A 25,144-nucleotide genomic window follows, 5' to 3' on the forward strand; every position below is an offset into this window, starting at 1 on the left:
CTGGATTATAGGTATCGTTATCGGTCTGGTGTGAGCACCAACCACATAAACTGCAGGGGACTGATTTATTCATAGTTATCGTTATAGACCGGGCCTTAACATGTGTTATGTCATGCTGAAACACACCAACGATTGGCTCGTGTCACTGTGATTGACAGGAGTGAGTAGCTGTATGTCATCACTCCCACCCAGACAGCACAGATAATTTTGCTCACGGATGAATGTGGCATGGTCGGGATTTGACCTTGTGGTGTCTTGACGACAGAGCGAACACTTTCTGTTTCTGTCCACTCAGGAGCCAAACATGGTTCACTTTTACACTTCAACGATTCATGAAGCATGATTTCAAAATCATGACAGAACTTTGCAGAACTATGGTCATGAGCTTTGGGTAATGACCGAAAGGACAAGAGCGCGGATACAAGCGGCCGAAATGAGTTTCCTTCGCAGGGTGGCTGGGCGCTCCCTTAGAGATAGGGTGAGAAGCACAGTCACTCGGGAGGAGCTCGGAGTAGAGCCGCTGCTCCTCCACATCGAGAGGAATCAGCTGAGGTGGCTCGGGCATCTTTTTCGGATGCCTCCTGGACGCCTCCCTGGGGAGGTGTTCCAGGCATGTCCCCCCGGGAGGAGGCCCCGGGGAAGACCCAGGACACGCTGGAGGGACTATGTCTCTCGGCTGGCCTGGGAACGCCTCGGTGTTCTTCCCGAGGAGCTGGCCGAGGTGTCTGGGGAAAGGGAAGTTTGGGCTTCCCTGCTTAGACTGCTGCCTCCGCGACCCGGTCCCGGATAAAGCGGAAGAAGACGAGACGAGACGAGACGAGAACTTTGCTTTGGAGGACCAACAGCTTGAGGTTCATGGTTGAAAGTCTCTCCACTATTTTCCAGTGTAAACGTTTGTCATATAACATTATTACGTTGAGCGACTGGTGGATTCCACAGAAACAACACTCAACTCTGTTTATCACCACTTTTCAATCAGTGAAAACACTATTTGCAGTCACAGTTTATCCAGGCATTAGATAACATAGTTCTGTGTCAAAGCATCTGTTAGGTTGTGGTTTACAGGAATCGTAAAGCAGGGAAGTAAATCATTTACATTGCTGAATTAAAAAAAACAAAAACAAAAAACGTATAAACAGTTGCTTGATGGCGCTGGATGACTTTTGGCTACACGATGCTTAAACAACATGCTCTTTGTTGCTTTTATTAGTCATGGTTTATCAGTCGTCCAGAGAGCAACCTTGCACAGAACGGATGTGTGATTACAGCACAATGTTGGCTCTGTACACTGTGAAGACCAACACACAAGGAAAAAAGAGGCTTAATAACAGATAACAACACCCGCTGAGAATAAGTACGCTGCACCAGAAGAGCTACTCCTAATTGGACACATTGTCCATACATGATTGATTTGATCCTAATTAAGCTCTGAAGAGTATATTGAGATCAGAGAGAGAGAGAATGAGGCAGTGCAAGACCGCTCTGGACAAATTTAGAGAACACGTTTTTAAATATTTAACCCTGTTATAAGACATACTAGAAAATACGGCAGTAGCTATTAAGTTGATCAGAGAGAAAGAAAGAAAGAAAGAAAGGACATCTCATCTCATCTCATTATCTCTAGCCGCTTTATCCTTCTACAGGGTCGCAGGCAAGCCGGAGCCTATCCCAGCTGACTACGGGCGAAAGGCGGGGTACACCCTGGACAAGTCGCCAGGTCATCCATCACAGGGCTGACACATAGACAACCATTCACACCTACGGTCAATTTAGAGTCACCAGTTAACCTAACCTGCATGTCTTTGGACTGTGGGGGAAACCGGAGCACCCGGAGGAAACCCACGCGGACACGGGGAGAACACGCAAACTCCACACAGAAAGGCCCTCGCCGGCCACGGGGCTCGAACCCGGACCTTCTTGCTGTGAGGCGACAGCGCTAACCACTACACCACCGTGCCGCCTAAAGAAAGGACATGAGATGATAAAAGGTTGTTGAGCTGGTTGTTACTCATTGATTATTTCCGTTCTTGATCTCATTAGGAATACGTCTCTTTTACAATAATAAACTCATGATGAGGTCAGAAAATTCAGCTCAGTTTCAATCAACACAGAAAATAAATTATGAAAGTATCATGTCGGAAAAATCAACACAATGTCGCTCAGGGAAGAGAGGAAAATGGGAGGGGAAGGACTGATGGGTGGGAAAGAAAGAAAGAAAGAAAGAAAGAAAGAAAGAAAGAAAGAAAGAAAGAAAGAAAGAAAGAAATGAGGATGTCATTGTCGTGAACGTTAAATTCAAGTAAGAATTAAAAGCTAGATAGAGACTGACTAAAGTCACAGTAATTTGCGCTACCTGACATGTGTCAATTGAAGGGCAAGGTGAAGGTTATTTCGCTGAACAAAAATTTAAAAAGTGATTGAAAAAATCATGAAAATTGACAGAAGTTTAAGTGATTGGAAAAAAAAAGCCCTTTCATGGATCATTCTGGTTCGGTGATCCAGATCAGCACCAAAAGTCATAGCAACTTAATTCAGCCCAGAGGTATTCTTCACATGAAATTTGGTGATGATTGGTTGAAAACTGAGGGAGAGATAGCGTCCTAAAAAATGTTATGAGAATAATAATAATAATAATAATAATTGAAGAAGAAGGAGAAGAAGAAAGTAGAAAGCTCCTGAGTGAGAGTAACAATTTGCGCCAGCGCTGCTAGCACAAATTAATAATGCTAAATTAAACGTGTAGGGAAGCGACAGCAGGGAGACTTCAGACAGGTTTTCAGCTTTTGTAGATTGTGTGAAATTCTCTGCAGGTAGCGTCACATTCATATTGCATTAGAGATTATTTACTGTACCCTCTTACTACAAAATTAGTTTCTCGGCCTTTCACATATACCGTCCTTCAGACTTCACTTTATTTTGTGTGGAAACATAAGACATTGAGGGGAGACTTGGGACATAGTGGGGAGACATGGAACAAAAATAAAATACAGAGGCCTACATGTTTAATTTTTATTTAATATCAAAACCGTAACATACAGTATGAACTGTATGAACAGACACTGCTGGTACAGCGAGAGAAAAATATCAGTTTACCCAAAACCTGACGAGACAAAACAGTTCCATTCTCAAGAAGGAATGAAATAAATTTAATCCTCATGCAGGGACACACCCACATTTTTAACAAGAATTTTTTAAGCAATATATTTGTAAACCACAAGAAAAAACCTGTAACATGATGAACTGTCCCAACTCTCCCTATTTTGGAAAAAAAAAATCCTTAAATGAGTTTCCCCAGAATTTAAGTTTAATAAATAATACTATATCTGGTAACTCTGGGCTCCATCTTTTAATTCCTAACAAATCCCCAATTCACCAGCGTACATTACACCATAGAATGAAGGTGAAGGCGAAGTAGAAAATACAAGTTTTGGTTGAATACAATATTGAACTGCATAAACCTTACTGTAGTGCAGTGGCAGCTGGTAGTCTTTCAAACAGGGGAGGCTGGTCAGTTACGATATTTCCAGATTTTAAAAGAAAAAAGAAAAAACACATCAATTTTGCCCATACTCTTGCCTCTGATCTGGCTGATTGTTGGCAGGGTCACAAACTGTGAAATAACAGGTTCTTTTGGCCCATTAGCCTACTGTCCAATATACATGATGGTGGTGTTGGGGGGGTATATTTTAACATTTTATATTTTAAAATTGTGGCATGTTGTTTAAAAATTGATCATTATTGAAAGCAGCTCTTTGTCAGGAACCTCAGCAGTAACAGCAGAGTGTTCTGGAATAGGCACAAGCACTGACCTTGGGGAGCCAAACATAGAGCTGGGTGCCACACATTTCATTCACTTTCCCTATATTTTACTTATTTTGACTGAGAAATGTTTTACTGACAATTTTGATAACCCTTCACTTTTAATCCAGGTCTGTAGTGTGAAATGTTCTCGGCTGTGTTTTGTTTAAAAATGTTTTCCAAATTATAGCTGTGTTTATTTCATATCCAGAAAAATATATATTCCAATATAATATACTCAGCATAAACATTTTAAATAGATTCTATATTTTTGGTCCATCCATGAAATATTACTAAAGTAGCCTATTTACTGTTGTTGATGTGGGTCACTTGCTGTTAGCCAATTCACTTTCTCGTACCAGGAGAGCTGAAAGGAACGAGTATTATTCCCTACCTTTTTCACCAAGTCAATTTGAGGCGTTGGTCTACCCTGCTCTTTAATTTTAATTTTTTCCTCGAAAGGAAGACTGGCAAATGGCTTCGCCAAAATTAAATCAGCAATGCTTGGCATCCGTGCGCAGCTTTCTTGCTAGCTGACTAGCCCCCTCAAGTTCAAGTTCAGTCACTCAAATAAACGAAATTTCTGGAACTAAGATAGCAAACTTGACAACACTATATTTACACTTTATTTACAATGAAAATATATACAAACTAAAAAAGCTGGTAGAAACCGTATGTAATGAATGAAATCGAAATGTAAGCTGATCTCTTACAATACACCACAGCACTTGCGAATCCGCATGGGACTGAACTGAAATTCACCGCTTCCTGTCTATATTTGAAAAGAGCTGTCAATCAAAGAAAATATCCGGCCGCTTTCACCAATCACCAGTCTCCTCGCGGAAAGCTTTGCCATGTCCCTCCCACTGTGAGGCTGGGACTCCGTGGGCGGGCGTTTTCGCAGTATTTGTCCAATAATCGTCTTGCATTTTGAGATTGAAAAGCGCAGAGCTCCCAAATGCCATTGAAGTGCACTGAGGCTGGGCTGCATCGCGCTGTCACGAGGGGGAAAACCTCACGCACACATTAGGCGAACTGGGGAAAGTTATAACAGAATGATTTCGCACTGTAGTTGGGTTAAGCACATATATTTCTATGATTCTGGATCTGAAATAGCAATGTTATAAGGTCGGCTATAACATAAGCCTAGCGCAATTCATCCTACACGATGTTCGTCATTTTTAGAGGAGGCTGAGCCTCCCTCGTTGTCTTAGAGCAATCGCCCGTGCTGCAGTGTCCAGCTTCATGGCTCTAAAGCAAGTAGGTTACTCTAAGGGCAACATCTAACTTCTGATGTCATCTAAAACCTGATTGGTTGAAATTAATTTATGGGAATACAAACTGTCCCAAGTCTCTGCCATCCCAAGTCTCCCCACTCTCCCCTATATGCAACTGCATTTCAAATTCAGTTGAAAAATAAGCATCTCCTGTCATAATAAAACTGCAAATTTAAAATTCCTCTGACATTTTATTTTCAGTGTAAAACTGGCATGATTTTGCTATTTTGAAAAACTAATCACAATCTCAAAAAAAAAAACTAATTTGTGACTGAATTCTCGTCCTAATGCTGAAAATACAGTAAAATGCAAAGCTGGCTGCTCTGGTGTCCACTCTGGCATGTGAATTTCATGCTAAAAGTAGCAGCTATGTATTGTGGTGCAGATGTGGCCTGAACTGGCTGTACTCCGCATTTACAGGACACCAGAGATAAAATATATATATATATATATATATATATATATATATATATATATATATATATAGACCAATATCGTTAATTATTATACATGCAGAACACTTTTTCAATGGAATAAAAACATGTTCTATTCCCTTCTAGCAGGTTTCATTCATTTGATTCGATAGCATGCAATATTGTTAGCATATTGCTTATCCTACCCAATGGAGAATGAGCATTGAATATGGTTTACGATATTGCATGGTTGTCAAGACAACACGACATCACACATCGGAGCTGATGCAAATATCCAGTGAGAAAGTTTTCGGCTGCGCATGTGCACAATCATTTCTGTGTTCGCTGAGAAAGAGAAGGACGCATTGGACACCTGAAAGGCTACCAAAACTTCATTAGATATTCTTCACGAATATTTAGGAGAGAAAAACATACTAACGGACATCGAAAAACTGGAAAAGAGACACATTGTAGATATAAAACTTGCGCCCTAGAGAACAACTGTGACAACTTATAAACAAATATGGCTGCCAGGTTTGCTTCGTTAAATATGGAAGATTTTAAGAGAATTTTGGCTGCCAGGTCGCTCCGTTGTGTGTAGCTGTCGATGTTGATTTTAAAAGTAACTAAGTAAGTTACACAGAGAAATGAATACTTAAGTCTGAGTGAAAAATACTGTAGCGAGTGTGTGTGGAAGAAGAGTCTGGAGACAGAAATCTTAGTTTCTTGGTCATTAGCTTGTGCTACTTGCTCTCGATAGCACTGGCTTGACCGCTTTATTAGCATTCACTAACACTACTGATGAATGCTACACTGGCTGGAAGGTGACTTCACTGCTGCGCTAACAACGCTGAGTCGCGGGTAAGCTAGTGTTGGCCTTCGAGAATGCTGATATGAGGAGTGTGTGTAGGTATAATATTAATAATAACAATAATGCCTTTTTTCGTGGTATATCAGATATATTTCATTCAGCTAGCATGATACTGAACGAGTCTTCGACTCGTTCAATATCATGCTAACTGAATGGAATATATCTGATATACCACGAAAAAAAGCCAGCCAATATGATTTAAATATCATTTGTCCACTGCAATTTTAGACAAAAAGGAAAATGGCTGGACCTTAAACACTGCTCTATATGGGGAATAGGGGTCAAATTTCGACACAACATATGCAAAATAATCATGCAGCACTGACTTTGTAGACTTTTCGGAGAAAGTATCACCCCTACGTCAAGTTATTAACTACAGTATGGTATGTGCATGGAAATGACGTGTGGATGCAGTGTTGTGCATGAACGCGTTCAAAAGAACGCGTTCACTGAACACGCTCGTTTTTCCATGAACTTTGAACTGAACGCAACAACTTTGTAATGAAAGAACTTGAACGTGAATTCGTTCAAATTATGCGACATGAACGACATACATGAAGATGAACGAAACATGAAACCTGATGAATCGAGTGGCACGTCTACCTGCAAGATATTTTACGTTCTACTACTTCACTGTCAGTCTGATGTTGTTGTCATTCACTGCCCTGAGGTGCCACGTGTGTGCAATGCATCATGGATAACGTAGTGTGAAGCCGGAGATAGTGGATGGCTCTATGATTTGGCTCCATACTACGTTACCCATGATGCAGCAGAGCAGAGTAGGCGTAACCCAGCGTTCCCTAGCTACAGGCAGCAGACAGCGCGCACACCACAGCCGCCGCACAATCACAGCAACACGGCCAGTGAAAGTTCAAGTAGCGGCACGGAGAACACAGACGAGTACAATGCCAAATAATTTTAGAAATTTGATTGTTGTGTGCATCCACAGATGTGTACTGAAGAATGAGGCTATCTGAAGTTTTCCTGTTTTGTATTTTGAGAAATAAAAAGCCGTTGAGCATGCATCCCTCTGTCTGATCAATATGGTTGATATGGTCAGTGCTGTTGATATGGATCTTAAAATAGCACTCCTTCAGTGTATATACATATTGGCAGTCATCTTTTTAGAAACACACACATTTATGAGGAAGTCTAGTTGTCGTTTATTAGAAGTTACTGTTAGTTGAAACTGAAAGCATTTGTTTGAAGTCACGTGTAACGTTTTGGTAGCAGTGGTTGAGTCAGTGAAGAAATCAAAATATTTTGTCCTTTTTTCCATATATAGTATGTACAATAACTTCCATTTTGTGTGATAGAATATAATATCTATAATATGTGAGTAGTTTTGAGCTAGAATGTAGCGTATGATTTTAGTCTTTATTTTCATATCCCACCTAAAAGTAAAATGAACTGAACTTTGAACTAGTTCAGAATTAAAACTGTGAACTATGAACGTGAACAGTTCACTTTTAACATGTTTGAACTGAACTTGAACTAGTTCAAAAAAAGTGTGAACTTGCACAACACTGTGTGGATGTGAAGTGAGCTGGCATAGCAGGTGATCATTTCGGTACTTCATTCATTTTTTAAATCCACACTGAGGTTTCAGATAAATCTCGGACTGTGACATGACAACAGTGAAACAAACGAATATCCTGGTGAAATTCTAAAGCTAGCAAAACAAAAGTACTGTAGGAGAAGAGGAAAGACCTGCAGAGCTGGATAAGTCATGGCATAATTCACTCCAAACATCTATTATTCAACTCTGGCTTTTGAGTGAGCTCAATAATACATGAAAGTTGGACAAAGCAGATACAAGCAGCACAAGATTGATGAATTATTAGTCGGTCCAATAGAGAGAGGATGAGTTTGAGAAAGTAAGTGAAAGACTGAGTTTGAGACAGATTAGCCTGTTTCACCAGGGACTTGACCTGGAAAGTCCTACCATGAGTGTCATTTACAGTACAGTCTGTTTTCTGCTTTCTGTCTGTTTCTGGCAACAATCAGCAATCCAAAACATAGCAGCTAACTTTTTTTTTTATCATTATTATTTTTTTTTTTCTCTAAGCGCTACTTGAGTTGGAGTAATTTCACCAGAGGAGGTGTGAAAATGTAAATTGTAGGACAGCAACATACTAACATATTCTAGCCTCATTTAAAAAAAATAATAATAATAAATAAAATATAATAATAATAATAATAATAATAATAATAATAATAATAATAATTTAAAAAGTTGGATTGCTGTGTAAAATGTAAACAAAAACAGAATGTGATGATTTGCATATCATGGAAACCTTATATTTCATTAAAAATAGTATAAAGACAACATATCAAATGTTAAAACTGAGAATTTTTATTGGGTTTTTTTGTTTGTTTGTTTTTCTGAACACTACTTGAATTGGAGTAATTTCACCAAAGGAGGTTTGAAAATGTAAATTGTAGGACGCTAACATAGTAACATATTACAGCCCCATAAAAAATTAATAATAATAATAATAATAATAATAATAATAAGTTGGATCGCTGTGTAAAATGTTAATAAAAACAGAATGTGATGATTTGCATATCATGGAAACCTTATATTTCATTAAAAATAGTATAAAGACAACATATCAAATGTTAAAACTGAGAATTTTTATTGTTTTTTTGTTTGTTTTTCTGAACACTACTTGAGTTGGAGTAATTTCACCAAAGGAGGTTTGAAAATGTAAATAGTAGGACACTAACATATTAACATATTACAGCCCCATTTCAAAATAAATAAATTAAAATTATTATTAATAATAATAATAATAATAATAATAATAATAATAATTCAAAAAGTTGGATCATTGGGTAAAATGTTAATAAAAACAGAATGTGATCATTTGCATATCATGGAAACCTTATATTTCGTTTAAAATAGTACAAAGACAACATATCAAATGTTGAAACTAAGATTTTTTTTTTGGAGAAAAATATATTCATTTTGAATTAAATCCCTACAAGACGTTTCTTGGAACAGGGGCATGTTTAATCCATGATTCATTCTGGACAAAAGTGATCAAATTTATTTTTAGTTTATTTACATAGTGCGTTTCACAATAAACAATTTCACAAAGCAGTCCTACCGAACATCACATCCCTAATGAGCAAGACAGGAGCAGGAGCGAATGGCAAAGGAAAAACTCCCTGAGAAGAAATAACGTTCAGTTAGACTACCTCTCCGAGTACTAGTTCAAAAAGACATATACAGTACAGTACACTGTCTCACTGTTTACACTTCACATAATGTCCGGAGATCTGAACTGTCTTTCCCGGTATGCAGTTAGTCCTGGAAGCACGATCAATATTATATCTTGCTATGGAGTGAGGTACGAATGACTGTACAAACTGACAGCTCCAGTGAGTGAACCGTAGTTACTCCACACTACACATGAGTAATAGATATGTTTCATTCCTTCCTTTAATCTAATACACATTACTGCTCAGTCAGGGAACACGCTCTATAATGCTTGGAAAAAGTACTTACATTCAGTAAAAGGATGACCTACCAGGTGCCGGCTTTGTTATTCTCCGTTAAAACGCAGGCAGAAAATGGATTTCAGTAGTTTAGTCCAATCTTTTGTTCCATTAGAGCATTAGCTTTTGTTTCCTAACATGTCTCCATCTTCATTTGCATCACATATGTAACATCAGGCAGTGCTAAGTGAGTAATAACCTAGCCTGTTTTACCGCTCTCTCTCTCTCTCTCACTCCTTCTCTAGTGCACACTCTCTTCCTCATGTTCTCTCACTCGACTTCACGCTCTCTCTCTCTCTCTCTCTCTCTCTCTTTCACGCCTCTCTCATCTCATGCGCTCACAGTTCATGCAGTACTGGCACGACTGTTCGGCTGTACTATCGCCAAAACTAATATCACAAGAAAACCGAAGAACACGGTTAAAAATCAGGCAATTATTCATTTTATTTTAAACAGCAAATAACAAATCATGAAAAGGAACACATAAGGATCACACCTGGCAAGTTTTTTTTTTTTTCAAATGTCCCTAAGATGACACAAATTTCTACACAAACTCGTAGAAGTTCACTTTTTTCACCCATCTGTATGCTGGTGCACTCCTGAAATTCAGGGCAGATGTTACATACGTATATTCTGAAATATATACATTACACACACACTGCCGTTCAAAAGTTTGGGGTCACCCAGACAATTTTGTGTTTTCCATGAAAAGTCACACTTTTATTTCCCACCATAAGTTGTAAAATGAATAGAAAATATAGTCAAGACATTTTTCTGGCCATTTTGAGCATTTAATCGACCCCACAAATGTGATGCTCCAGAAACTCAATCTGCTCAAGGGAAGGTCAGTTTTATAGCTTCTCTAAAGAGCTCAACTGTTTTCAGCTGTGCTAACATGATTGTACAAGGGTTTTCTAATCATCCATTAGCCTTCTGAGGCAATGAGCAAACACATTGTACCATTAGAACACTGGAGTGATATGGCCCTTTTCCACTACCCTTTTTCAGCTCGCTTCAGCTCACTTCAGCCCGACACGGCTTGCGTTTCGACTATCTAAGAACAGCACGACTCAGCTCGCTTCAGCCCTGCTTAGCCCCCAAAACTCGCACGGTTTTGGAGTGGGGCTGAAGCGAGCCAAACCGAGCCGAGTGAGGCTAGGGGCGTGAGCAGACACTCCCCTGCGCACTGATTGGTGAGGAGGAGTGTCGTCACATGCCCACACACGCCCCGCGAGCACGCTGGGATCTGTAAACACCGCAAACCCGGAAGAAGGAGAATTACGAGAATTATGAAGCCTTATGCGCCTCGCCTCATCTATACGCTCTTGCCAGTATCTGTTGGCGTTGTCGGTGACAACAAGCCACAGCACCAAGACCAGCAACACTAACGACTCCATGTCCTCCATGTTTATTGTTTACTATCCGGGTCGTGAGACTACCGCTTGAAAGGTCACTGATGTCACCGTTTCCGCCGCTTAACGACATCACGTGACGTCCACCCACTTTCGCTAACTCCACCAAATGTATCCACCCACTTCCAGCCAGCACGGTTCAGCGCGGTTGTAGTCGAAATGCAACTCCAACAACCCCGCTCAGCTCGACTCAGCACGGCACGGCTCAGCCCGACTCAGCCGCGTTGGTAGTGGAAAAGCGGCAATAGTTGCTGGAAATGGGCCTCTATACACCTATGGAGATATTGCACCAAAAACCACACATTTGCAGCTAGAATAGTCATTTACCACATTAGCAATGTATAGAGTGGATTTCTGATTAGTTTAAAGTGATCTTCATTGAAAAGAACAGTGCTTTTCTTTCAAAAATAAGGACATTTCAAAGTGACCCCAAACTTTTGAACGGTAGTGTATATATATATTTTTTTCTAATTCTGACTCCTTCAGCAGAGGTTAGGAAAGCTGCTCGGGACATAAGGATACGCAAAGACCAAGAGTCATAAAAAATTCATCAGTGCTCTCAAAAACAAACTCGAGCGCAGGATTTGTTATTAATCATGTGTGCTATTTTGAAACCTGGAACTTCTGCATGTCTCTCCCTCCAGATGGTGAAAAAATTAAATAAAATAAAATGCCACACGGCAGAAACAAAGCACCCTAAATTCTTACTTGGCTTCAACGTGAATAAGTGAGGAAAGAAGTAAGGAAGGCACTCACTCACTCACTCACTCACTCACTCACTCACTCACTCACTCACTCACTCACATTAAATCCTGCAGGTCATGTTAGGACAGAGCGAGCACTGGAGTGCACTCTATATCACTCATCTACACTAGCAGGTTAGATAATGAGTCCACTCTTTCCCCACAGAAAGGCAAGAATGAAGTGTGCGGGTGTGTTTGTGTGTGTGCGCGTGTGTGTTGAGAAAGTAACTCACCTGATACAGAGCTGCTCAGTGTCAGGACTGATAACATATGCTCAATTATTTTTTCATGCCATTTTTACAGCCATGTTAAAACAGTTTTATTGCATATTATAGTATTAAACCAACAGAAAGCTACTTCTTACACACACACACACACACTTTTCATTAAAGATGGACTATGCAAGCTTTAGTGGGATCTATTAGCAGAAATGGATTATAGTATCTACAAGTATGTTTTCATTAGTGTATACAGTGCCTTGCAAAAGTATTCCTCCTCCTTGGTGTTTGTCCTGTTTTGTCGCATTACGAGATGGAATTAAAATGGATTTTTTTGGAGGGTTAGTACCATTTGATTTACACAACATGCCTACCACTTTAAAGGTGCAAATTGTTGTTTTATTGCGACACAAACAATGATTAAGACGAAAAAAAACCCCCACAGAAATCTGGAATGTGCATAGGTACCCCCCCCAAAAGTCAATACTTTGTAGAGCCACCTTTTGCTGCAATTACAGCTGCAAGTCTCTTGGGGTATGTCTCTATTAGCTTAGCACATCTAGCCACTGGGATTTTTGCCCATTCCTCAAGGCAAAACTGCTCCAACTCCTTCAAGTTAGATGGGTTGTGTTGGTGTACAGCAGTCTTCAAGTTATGCCACAGATTCTCAATTGGATTGAGGTCTGGGCTTTGACGAGGCCATCCGAGACATTTAAATGTTTCCCTTTAAACCACTCCAGTGTAGCTTTAGCAGTATGTTTAAGGTCATTGTCCTGCTGTAACGTGAACCTCCGTCCCAGTCTCAAACCTCTGGCTGACTCAAACCAGTTTTCCTTCAGAATTGCCCTGTATTTAGTGCCATCTAGGGCTGAACGATTTTAAGAAAAAATTGAATTGCGATTTTTCTGGCAGATATTGCGATTTCGATTTCAACCACGATTTTTTTTTCTTTAAATCAAGTTTCAGTGCAAATTAATTAATACAATGAATTCCATAAAGCTAATGCAAGAATGAAAACTGAGGTCAACAGATTTCAAATGTAGGCCTGTTTATTAACATTGAGTGCCTGAGGAACAAGTTATAATAACTTAAAATAAAAAATAAAAAGAGAGCCATCTTTCTTAAGTAAACTTTTGCTTCTTTTACTTTTCCCATCTACAACATATCAGATATAAAAAAAGGTTGATCAATGGCTCAGCAGCATCAAAATATTGCACTTTTGTAAAAGAATGTACATAAGCATTATAAATTATAACTAGAGCCAACAATTCCCCTGTGGGAAATAAGAGTGATGCAGTGCGCGTAGCAGTCGCTATTGCAGGGCCCCTCCCTCCTGTGTGTGTGTGTGTGAGAGCAGCCCCTCCCCCACCCGCGCGCTCAGAGACAGAGAAAGCGCACTTTTTCCTCACAGTGCTCCCTCCAAACAACAGGGATTTACACGAAAACGGAAGGAGATATTCACAAAATTCTTTCACACTGAGTGCCACAAGGCTTTCCTGAACGTAATTTTTTTTGTCTGTAGTGTAAAAATTGAGGACAATTTATTGACGAAACAAAACATGGGTCAGTTTAGGAGCACTGAGAAAAACCGTGGCTTTGACGATCCCAAAATCGTGTTGTCTGAGATCGCGATTTTCGGTTGAAAACGATAGATCGTTCAGCCCTAGTGCCATCCATCTTTCCTTCAGTCCTGACCAGCTTTCTCGTTCCTGCAGATGAAAAATATCCCTACAGCATGATGCTGCCACCACCATGCTTCACTGTAGGAATGGTGTTCTCAGGGTGTTGGGTTTGCACCACACATGGCATTTCCCATGATGGCCAAAAGATCAATTTTAGTCTCATTTGACCAGAGAATCATCTTCCATGTGTGTGGGGAGTCTGCCACATGCTGTTGGGCAAACTCCAAACGTGTTTTCTTAAGCAATGACTTTTTCTGACCACTCTTCTATAAAGCCACACTCTGTGGAGTGTACAGCTTAAAGTGGTTCTATGGACAGATCCTCCCATCTCCGCTGTGGATCTTTGCAGCTCCTTCAGTGTTATCTTTGGTGTCTTTGTTGCATCTCTGATTAATGCCCTCCTTGCCCGGTCTGTGAGTTTTGGTGGGCGGCCTTCTCTTGTCAGGTTTGTAGTGGTGCCATATTCTTTCCATTTTGCTATAATGGATTTAATGGTGCTCCCTGGGATATTCAAAGTTTGGGATATTTTTTATAACCCAACCCTGATCTATACTTCTCCACAACTTTGTCTCTGACCTGTTTGGAGGCTCCTTGGTTTTCATGTTGCTTGCTTAGTAGTGTAGCAGAGTCAGGGTCCTTCCAGAACAGGTTGATTTATACAGACATCATGTGACAGATCATGTGACACTTTGATTGCGCACAGGTGGATCTTAATCAGCTAATTATGTGACTTATGAAGTGAATTGGTTGGACCAGCTCTTATTTAGGGGTTTCATATGAAAGGCGGTGAATACCTATGGACACTCCAGATTTCTGTTTTTTCATCTTATTGTTTGTGTCACAATAAAACAACAATTTTCACCTTTAAAGCTGTAGGCATGTTGTGTAAATCAAATGGTGCTAACCCTCCAAAAATCCATTTTAATTCCAGCTTGTAATGCAACAACACAGGACAAACACCAAGGGGGATGAATACTTTTGCAAGACACTGTAATTATCTGTAGCTACAAATCATTTTATTCTATCCACATTCACTGGATATGAGCAATCGCATGCTCTGATTGGCTACTCTACTACCAGTAGGCTATCAGCTCATATACCATGAGTAGAGTAAAACAAAATGGTGGCGCGTGTTGCTGAACCAACCGAGGACAAAATAAAAACTAATCAAAAATAAAACCCCAAAAAATACACAAAAAAAGCAACAAAATTTGGAATAAAAGTATTTGATGGTCAGAACGTATGTTTTTTTTTTTTCAAGTACTATTATTATAGCATTTTTCACAAATTACTACTGTCATTTTGTCAGTTTGTTTACATTCTAAACGGAAATAATTTTGTCGGACGTTTTGTACAAAGTTTTTATTTCTCGTATTTGCAAAAAGTAAAAATAAAAATGCTCTGTTTCTCAAAATCCAGTGAATGTGGACAGAATAAAACCGTTATTCTACTCAATCTCGTCATACATGGCTTATCATCAGCTCATGTACGACTCGATTTCGTGGAATAACCGTTATGTTTTTGTAAGCTTAGAATGAACCCTTCATATCTACACAGGGTGTGGGTCCACTTCCATGGAGCCGCAAAGTTACGCCGCAAAAGTAGCCCAGAACGGACAAAATTTTAGACAGCATCTTCTGCATTTCACATTTTTACAAGTGGCAGTGCGAATCTTGAAGGAAGACGGAGAAGAAGAAAGAAGAGGAGTCAGTGTGTGCTGTCTAACAAATTTGAGAACCCAAATTTTGCAAAATGGAAGCTCTTACTTCTTATTTAGCATGAGAAAAAGCAAGGGACCATGAATGTAAGTATTGGAAGTATGCTAGGCGCACCTGATGGCCTCCGTACGATCTAATACACACTTGTAAAAGGAGTATTCATTTGGTTGAATCCTACATAGTGGACCTTTAAAAAGGCTGCACATCGTTTTTATTCAAAGGATTAACATCAAAATAAGTATAAACAAAATTAAACTCAAAATAACGAAATACCTAACACATCACTAAACACACTAATACTTTCTTTCATATTTTTGTCCTGATAATTCGCCCTGCTGTGAAAACTGCAATTCAATTAATTTCACCCGTTTTAGAATCTTATTTCTTTTTATTTGAGTATAATTCGTGACTTTACTTTAGATTTATAGTCTGTTTTATCTACCTTTTTTTTAGTTTCTAGCACATATTTGCCTCAAATGGCAGGTGCATTCAGCATACACCAATCTGACACCTGACACCTTTCTGTTTTAGTCAGCATTAACTTTTTCAGCAGTTTGTGCTACAGTAGCTCTTCTGTGGGATTGGACCATATGGGCGAGCCTTCATGCCCGATGCGAATCAATGAGCCTACGACACCCATGACCCTGTCGCTGGTTCACCGGTTGTCCTTTAGATCCTTGGACCACTTTTGGTAGGTACCAACCACTGCATACCAGGAACACCCTCATAAGATGTGACATTTAAGAAGAAGAAGCCTTTATTTGTCACATGCACACTTCAAGCACAGTGAAATTCATCGTCTGAATTTAACCCATCTGAAGCAGTGAACACACGCACACACACTCAGAGCAGTGGGCAGCCACACCAGAGCGCCTGGGGAGCAGTCAGGGGTCAGGTACCTTGCTCAAGGGCACCTCAGCCCAAGGCCGCCCCACGTCAACCTAACTGCATGTCTTTGGACTGTGGGGGAAACCGGAGCACCCGGAGGAAACCCACGCAGACACGGGAAGAACATGCAAACTCCACACAGAAAGACCCTCGCCGGCTGCTGGGTTCAAACCCGGAACCTTCTTGCTGTGAAGTGACCATGCTAACCACTACACCACCGTGCCACCAATCTCCAATTTTGGAGATGCTCAGACCCAGTCATCTAGCCATCACAATTTGGCCCTTGTCAAAATCACTCAGATCCTTACGTTTGCCCATATTTCCTGCTTCCAAAACATCAACTTCAATAACTAACTGTTCTCTTGCTGCCTAATATATCCCACCCCTTGACAGGTGCCACTGTAATGAGATAATTTAATAATATTGGCTTGCTTTTTTTCGTGGTATATCAGATATATTCCATTCAGCTAGCATGATACTGAATGAGTCAAAGACGAGTAGCTGAATGGACTATATCTGATATTCCATTAAAAAAAAAAAGCCAGCCAATATGATTATTATTATTATTATTATGCACACACATTCCTTTCGGGTGTTCAAAGCGTCTTTCTCTTTCAAAATTCTCTCAAAATCTTCCCTATTTAACGAAGCAAACCTGGCGGCCATGTTAGTTTACAAATTGTCACAGTCACTCGCTAGAGCGGAAGTTTTACGTCTCCGATTTGTGATGTCATGTTGTCTTGACAACCATGTAATATCGTAAACTATATTCAACGCTCATTCTCCATTGGGTACAGTGACGTAATACACGTAGGATAAGCGATATGCTAATGAATGAAGCCGCTAGAAAGGAATAGAACACATCCCTGTGTCCGAAATCACTCCCGACTCACTATATAGTGAGGTCGCCATTTTATAGTGCTGTCTGAATGTATAATAAGAATTATTACACCCTATACAGTGCACTCAAAGTATCCCACAATGCACCATGGAAAGCAGTGTACAACTGATGGTCACTAATCAAGCAATATCCCATCATACAATGCGGTGGCGCTGAAAGAAATCAAATCAAAAGCCCCAAATTTGATTTAATAAAAGGCAGCGGCAAAGAGGAAGGTATTCAGCCTTGATTTAAAAGAACTGAAAGATGCAGCGGACACAAGGTACTTTGTATTGATTAATGTGGGAAATACGCTCAGTATAATAGGATTTATCACAAAAATACATGCATGTATTTATTATTTTGAAAACCCACCAGCCAACTAATCTGGCACGTTTTAACTATGCGACAGTAATGACATAAATAACAGCGCGACAGACTAGTGTCCGAAAGCGGTTTTTCATTTTATCAATGAACTCGCTATATACAGTGGTGCTTGAAAGTTTGTGAACCCTTTAGAATTTTCTATATTTCTGCATAAATATGACCGAAAACATCATCAGATTTTCACACAAGTCCTAAAAGTAGATAAAGAGAACCCAGTTAAACAAATGAGACAAAAATATTATACTTGGTCATTTATTTATTGAGGAAAATGATCCAATATTACATATCTGTGAGTGGCAAAAGTACAGTTAGGTCCATAAATATTTGGACAGAGGCGACATTTTTCTAATTTTGGTTCTGTACATTACCACAATGAATTTTGAACAAAACAATTCAGATGCAGTTGAAGTTCAGACTTTCAGCTTTAATTCAGTGGGTTGAACAAAATGATTGCATAAAAATGTGAGGAACTAAAGCATTTTTTAAACACAATCCCTTCATTTCAGGGGCTCAAAAGTAATTGGACAAATTAAATAATTGTAAATAAAATGTTCATTTCTAATTCTTGGTTGAAAACCCTTTGTTGGCAATGACTGCCTGAAGTCTTGAATTCATGGACATGAACTCCTGGGTTGCTTTGGCTTTATGTTTTGGGTCATTGTCCATCTGTATTATGAAACGCCGACCAATCAGTTTGGCTGGATTTGAGCACACAGTATGTCTCTGAATACCTCAGAATTCATCCGGCTGCTTCTGTCCTGTGTCACATCATCAATAAACACTAGTGACCCAGTGCCACTGGCAGCCATGCATGCCCAAGCCATCACACTGCCTCCGCAGTGCTTTACAGATGATGTGGTATGCTTTGGATCATGAGCTGTACCACGCCTTCGCCATACTTTTTTCTTTCCATCATTCTGGTAGAGGTTGATCTTGGTTTCATCTGTCCAAAGAATGTTCTTGCAGAACTGTGCTGGCTTTTTTAGATGTTTTTTAGCAAAGTCCAATCTAGCCTTTTTATTCTTGAGGCTTATGAGTGGCTTGCACCGTGCAGTGAACCCTCTGTATTTACTTTCATGCAGTCTTCTCTTTATGGTAGATTTGGATATTGAGACGCCTACCTCCTGGAGAGTGTTGTTCACTTGGTTGGCTGTTGTGAAGGGGTTTCTCTTCACCATGGAAATTATTCTGTGATCATCCACCACTGTTGTCGTCTGTGGGCGTCCAGGTCTTTTTGCATTGATGGGTTCACCAGTTCTTTCTTTCTTTCTTTCTTTCTTTCTTTCTTTCTTTCTCAGGATGTACCAAACTGTAGATTTTGCCACTCCTAATATTGTAGCAATTTCTCGGATGGGTTTTTTCTGTTTTTGCAGCTTAAGGATGGCTTGTTTCACCTGCATGGAGAGCTCCTTTGACCGCATGTTTTATTCACAGCAAAATCTTCCAAATGCAAGCACCACACCTCAAATCAACTCCAGGCCTTTTATCTGCTTAATTGAGAATGACATAACGAAGGAATTGCCACACCTGCCCATGAAATAGCCTTTGAGTCAATTGTCCAATTACTTTTGGTCCCTTTAAAAACAGGGTGGCACATGTTAAGGAGCTGAAACTCCTAAACCCTTCATCCAATTTTAATGTGGATACCCTCAAATGAAAGCTGAAAGTCTGGACTTTATGTCCATGTCCATTATATAACTATAACTTGAATATGTTTCAGTAAACAGGTAAAAAAACAAAATTTGTGTCAGTGTCCAAATATATATGGACCTAACTGTATGTGAACCTCTAGGATTAGCAGTTAATTTGAAGGTGAAATTAGAGTCAGGTGTTTTCAATCAATGGGATGACAATCAGGTGTGAGTGTTATTTAAAGAACAGGGATCTATCAAAGTCTAATCTTCACAACACATGTTTGTGGAAGTGTATCATGGCACGAACAAAGGAGGACCTCAGAAAAAGTGTTGTTGATGCTCATCAGGCTGGAAAAGGTTACAAAACCATCTCTAAAGAGTTTGGACTCCACCAATCCACAGTCAGACAGATTGTGTACAAATGGAGGAAATTCAAGACCATTGTTACCCTCCCCAGGAGTGGTCGACCAACAAAGATCACTCCAAGAGCAAGGTGTGTAATAGTTGGTGAGGTCACAAAGGACGCCAGGGTAATTTCTAAGTAACTGAAGGCCTCTCTCACACTGGCTAATGTTAATGTTCATGAGTCCACCATCAGGAGAACACTGAACAACAATGGTGTGCATGGCAGGGTTGCATGGAGAAAGCCACTGCTCTCCAAAAAGAACATTGCGGCTCGTCTGCAGTTTGCTAATGATCACGTGGACAAGCCAGAAGGCTATCGGAAACATGTTTTGTGAATGGATGAGACCAAAATAGAACTTTTTGGTTTAAATGAGAAACGTTATGTTTGGAGAAAGGAAAACACTGCATTCCAGCATAAGAACCTTATCCCATCTGTGAAACATGGTTTGGGCCTGTTTTGCTGCATCTGGGCCAGGACGGCTTGCCATCATTGATGGAACAATGAATTCTGAATTATACCAGCGAATTCTAAAGGAAAATGTCAGGATATCTGTCCATGAACTGAATCTCAAGAGAAGGTGGGTCATGCAGCAAGACAACGACCCTAAGCACACAAGTCATTCTACCAAAGAATGGTTAAAGAAGAATAAAGTTAATGTTCTGGAATGGCCAAGTCAAAGTCCTGACTTTAATCCAATGGAAATGTTGTGGAAGGACCTGAAGTGAGCAGTTCATGTGAGGAAACCCACCAACATCCCAGAGCTGAAGCTGTTCTGTATGGAGGAATGGACTAAAATTCCTCCAAGCCGGTGTGCAGGACTGATCAACAGTTACCGGAAATGTTTAGTTGCAGTTATTGCTGCACAAGGGGGTCACACCAGATACTGAAAGCAAAGGTTCACATACTTTTGCCACTCACAGATATGTAATATTGGATCATTTTCCTCAATAAATAAATGACCAAGTATAATATTTTTGTCTCATTTGTTTAACTGGGTTCTCTTTATCTACTTTTAGGACTTGTGTGAAAATCTGATGATGTTTTAGGTCATATTTATGCAGAAATATAGAAAATTCTAAAGGGTTCACAAGCTTTCAAGTACCACTGTAGTCCTCTATATAGTAATTCCCTATATAATGAGTAAGGAGTAGTGAATGAGTGAGTGGTTTCGGACACAGGGCACGTTTTTATTCCATCGAAAAAGTGTCCTGTACGTATAATTATCAGTTTTATTCACTTCGCCTGACAATGCTCAGAATGCTATGGTTCATCGGTGTACAATACTATTCCAATGAATCAAAGCTTGTGATTAAAAAAGGAAGACTCAGTAAATAAAATGATTTAATGTTACTCAACTAGCTAACATCCTTATTTTTCGTCGATCTAGTCATTTATGTTTAGGTAGTGTGGTGGTCTGGGAAAACCTGTGAGATGTTTCTGTGGCTGTATTCAGACAAACATCCAACAAGCACATCTCAGAGGTGATGTGATGCACCCATCACCAACAAGTCTAGTCCTTCATGTTTAAGAGTATGCTAGAAATACTCTTAAAGTATACTTCATGGAGGAGCAAGAAGGAATGTCTTGAAGAAAAACTATTTCAGAGACCTTGCTGTGACCTTAATCCTATTTGATTATATTTTGGAAGTGATTCAATCAGACAATTCCATACAAATCAGAAAAACGTCCCAGCACTAGTTCTTGAGATATCGTGCAAACAAGGATTTAGACACACTGATGGACCGATATCAAAAATCGTATGCAGCCAGAAAGGGGGCCTTGAGTTCCTGAATATGAATGTGTACATCCCATCTCTGTCTGACAAACAGAAAGGGATCTATTGTAGAAAGATATTGTAGAAATTTCAGACATTCGACCTTGAAATCCAGTATCCTTTAATTCCAGAACTGAAATCAGTTGATCAGCTGGTTATGATGATCATTCCACATGAATACAACAAATATGCAATTCTTTGGACAGTGTGCTAATGAAATTCAAGAAGGGACTACCCGAAAAGGCATGCGGTTAGGTTAATATGGGACGGCCTTGGGCTGGGGTGCCCTTGAGCGAGGCACCTAACCCCCAACTGCTCCCCGGGCACTGTAGCATGGCTGCCCACTGCTCTGGGTATGTGTGTGTGCTCATTTGCTCACGTGTGTGTTCACTGCTTCAGATGGGTTAAATGCAGAGAGAAATTTCACAAGCGTGTGATGAATAAAGTTCTTCTTCTTCTAAATAAAAAGTAGGAAAAATTTGACCAGACAGTTTTTCCCTTTAACATACTTTGAAGCCTCAATTATAATTTTATAACTTTAATTTTAAAATTAACATACTTTAGTTCAGGGCGGCACGGTGGTGTAGTGGTTAGCACTGTCGCCTCACAGCAAGAAGGTTCTGGGTTCAAGCCCAGTGGCTGACGAGGGCCTTTCTGTGTGGAGTTTGCATGTTCTTCCCGTGTCTCCGTGGGTTTCCTCCGGGTGCTCCGGTTTCCCCCAAAGACATGCAGGTTAGGTTAATTGGTGGCTCTAAACTGACTGTAGGTGTGAATGGTTGTTTGTCTCTATTGCTGTGTTCACACTTATACCGGTATGAAAGTGGTATAACTGTATCGATACAAAGTATACCGGTACAGTTTAGTGCATCTGTCCACACTAGCGAGAAATGTTTGCGGTTTTCTTTCACGGTAGTTGAAATGCACGTGAGCAAAGTGTTTCCGTGGTTACCGAGTAACTTCCTTCCGAGGCTATATGGCATCCGTTATTTCGAGCTCTCGAGAAAACAAAACAATTATTCCGTGATCTCGAGAAAACAAAACAATTATTTCATGATCTCTGCTGGATCACTGTATCTCCGTCGGTAGAGACGAAGCCGGGCCAGTCTTCTGCGGAGGTGCCGCGGACTCATTTTGAAATGATCCCTTATTAAAAGACTTAATGCAATCTCTCCCTGTGTCAACCCCTGATCAAAATATTGCCTTATTAGGTGATCGATTATTCCAGACATTCTAATGACCAAAGTTGCGTCTATACAGAATGAGAAATAGCCCCAAAGTCAGCATATCGCAAGTCTCTTGGCGCACCTGAATGAACCATTTCTCAGCTGTTTACTCGAGATCATGAAATAAGTGTTTTGTTTTCTCGAGATCTCGGAATAACGGTTTTGTTTTCTCGAGATCTCGAATTAGTTGTGTTGTTTTCTTGAGATCCTGAATTAATTATGTCGTTATCTCGGGATAACAAGGTGAATAAAAAAAAGAATTATATGAAGGGCCTCTCGCGGCTTCCGTACGGATGAAACAACGTGTGTGTGCTTTTTGTTGTCAGTATACAGTCTGTGTTTCTGGTGGTCATTTATTCAGTCGAATCGTATAAAACGCACGAGGCAGTTGAGAAAGAAACAAACGAATCTTCGTTCTTGACTATTTTATTCAGCGAAGACATCGATTGAGGTGTGTGACTTTGCGCATGCGCATTATATTTGTATCGATACAGAACTGCTTCATCTGTCCACACTACAGTACAGTACAAACCCATACATTTGTGGTTTTTGTACCGATACAGTTATACCGCTACAGTACCGGTATAGTTGCTAGTGTGGACAGGTGTTGCGGTACGAAAGTAGTTTCGTATCGGTACAAAATCCCTAGTGTGGACAGGGTAGATGTGACAGCCCTGTGATGATCTGGCGATTTGTCCAGGGTGTACCCCGCCTCTCGCCCATAGTCAGCTGGGATAGGCTCCAGCTTGCCTCCGACCCTGCACAGGATAAGCAGTTACGGATAATGGATGGATGGATGGATGGATGGATGGATGGATGGATACTTTAGTTCAGGAAATCATGTAGTTTTCAGAACTAAATATAGATTTTCATTTTTCCCATGTGAAGGGTTTTCTCAGGCTGCCAGATAAAATCATGATCACGATTAATATACAATGCATTCCTACCCTGCACCATTCACACCCTGAGCTCCAGCACTATGCTAATGCTATTTTAATGACACACTGCAGCCTGTAAATAAATATCGCCTGCTCGGCAAGGAATTTTTCATTTGTTTCTCTTGGAAAAATGGCCAAGAGCATATAAGAAAAAGGGAACGAGAGAGTGAGAAAGAGAGATGTGTGTGTGTGTATCAGCTGTTTGTATCTAAACGAGCATGTAACGCTGTCTTCCCCATCGTGCAAGCTGAAACAGACAGCTATTGTGTGAGCGTGACCCTCCCGTATCCCACAAGGCACTGCATGATGAATGGGCCTTCCAGAACCTCCAGCCCCCGCCAGCACCTCGCCTCGCTTCTTCCCAGGACTGCATGTCTCTCTCCCCCTCAGTCCTGCCTCAAGCACTCCGACTCTCTCCCTTTGTCACTTTCGCCTTCTTTTCTATTCCTCCTTGCCCTTACAGCCGGAGAGATTAATGTGTGTTCCACGACACTTTGGACTCCATACTGTGTTCTGTCACGATAACGCATTACTCTCCCCGAGTCCATCATGGCTTTAAATCACAGCTCTGATGAGATTTTTGTTGTTGTTGTTGTTGTTGTTATTGTTTTCTTGAGCATTTCCAGAATAATATTGTTCTTTTGAATGGTTTACACGCCTAAAGGGGACACAGAAGCATCAATGGGACTACTGCACTTTAGCGTGCGCTAAAATACACGAAAAGTCACGCTAACCCTAACCCTCCAACAAGCAATCCCAAAGCACAAACAAACACCAGCTTTGATGACTTCGACATATAATAGAACAAGGTAAGCATTTCTTTATTTATTATTGATAATACGGGGGCTACTGCCCCCAAACCCCCGCGTAAATGTGAACAATATGGCAGAATTGCGCCTGCTAAAGTGCAAACTATCCGCATCAATTCCACTTCATACACCAAAATCAATTCCACTTCATACACCAAAAGTGGTAACAGCATAAAAACGTCTTCTTGTAGATGTAAGCACAGGACTGAATCTCCTCTACACCTGTTATATGGTAAGATCCACTACTGCATATTTAACAGTTATTCCAAGAAATCGAGTCGTACATAAGCTGATAGCCGACGAGGCACGTACCACCGAGTTAGCTATAAGCCGTGTACGACAAGATTGAGTGGAATAACTGTTTTATTCTATCCATATTCACTGCATTTTGAGAAACAGAGCATTTTATTTTTATTTTTTGCAAATTCAATAAATTAAAACTTGATACAAAACGTCAGACAAAATCATTTCCGCTTAGAATGTAAACAAACCGGCGAAGTGACAGTAACAATTTGTGAAAAATGTGATAATAATATTTCTTTAAAAATAAAAAAGATACGCTCTTACAA

The 25,144-nt window shown here is 40.2% G+C and overlaps 1 protein-coding gene across 3 annotated transcripts in view; it reads right to left on the reverse strand.

Moving 5' to 3' along the window:
• ndst1a (N-deacetylase/N-sulfotransferase (heparan glucosaminyl) 1a) overlaps positions 1 to 25,144 on the reverse strand; it is a 241,469-nt gene that overhangs the window by 109,620 nt on the left and 106,705 nt on the right. The window contains exon 1 of one of the 3 annotated variants that reach the window (XM_060915193.1): positions 9,896 to 10,107. The exons of 1 other annotated variant lie outside the window; for it this stretch is intronic. The gene's annotated coding sequence lies outside the window, so the exon portion shown is untranslated. Of the gene's footprint in view, positions 1 to 9,873; positions 10,108 to 25,144 lie in introns of those variants that run through there. One more of the 3 variants, XM_060915191.1, reaches the window with a different exon arrangement.

This window comes from Neoarius graeffei, chromosome 2, assembly GCF_027579695.1.
Source record: "Neoarius graeffei isolate fNeoGra1 chromosome 2, fNeoGra1.pri, whole genome shotgun sequence".
Lineage (NCBI taxonomy): Eukaryota > Metazoa > Chordata > Actinopteri > Siluriformes > Ariidae > Neoarius > Neoarius graeffei.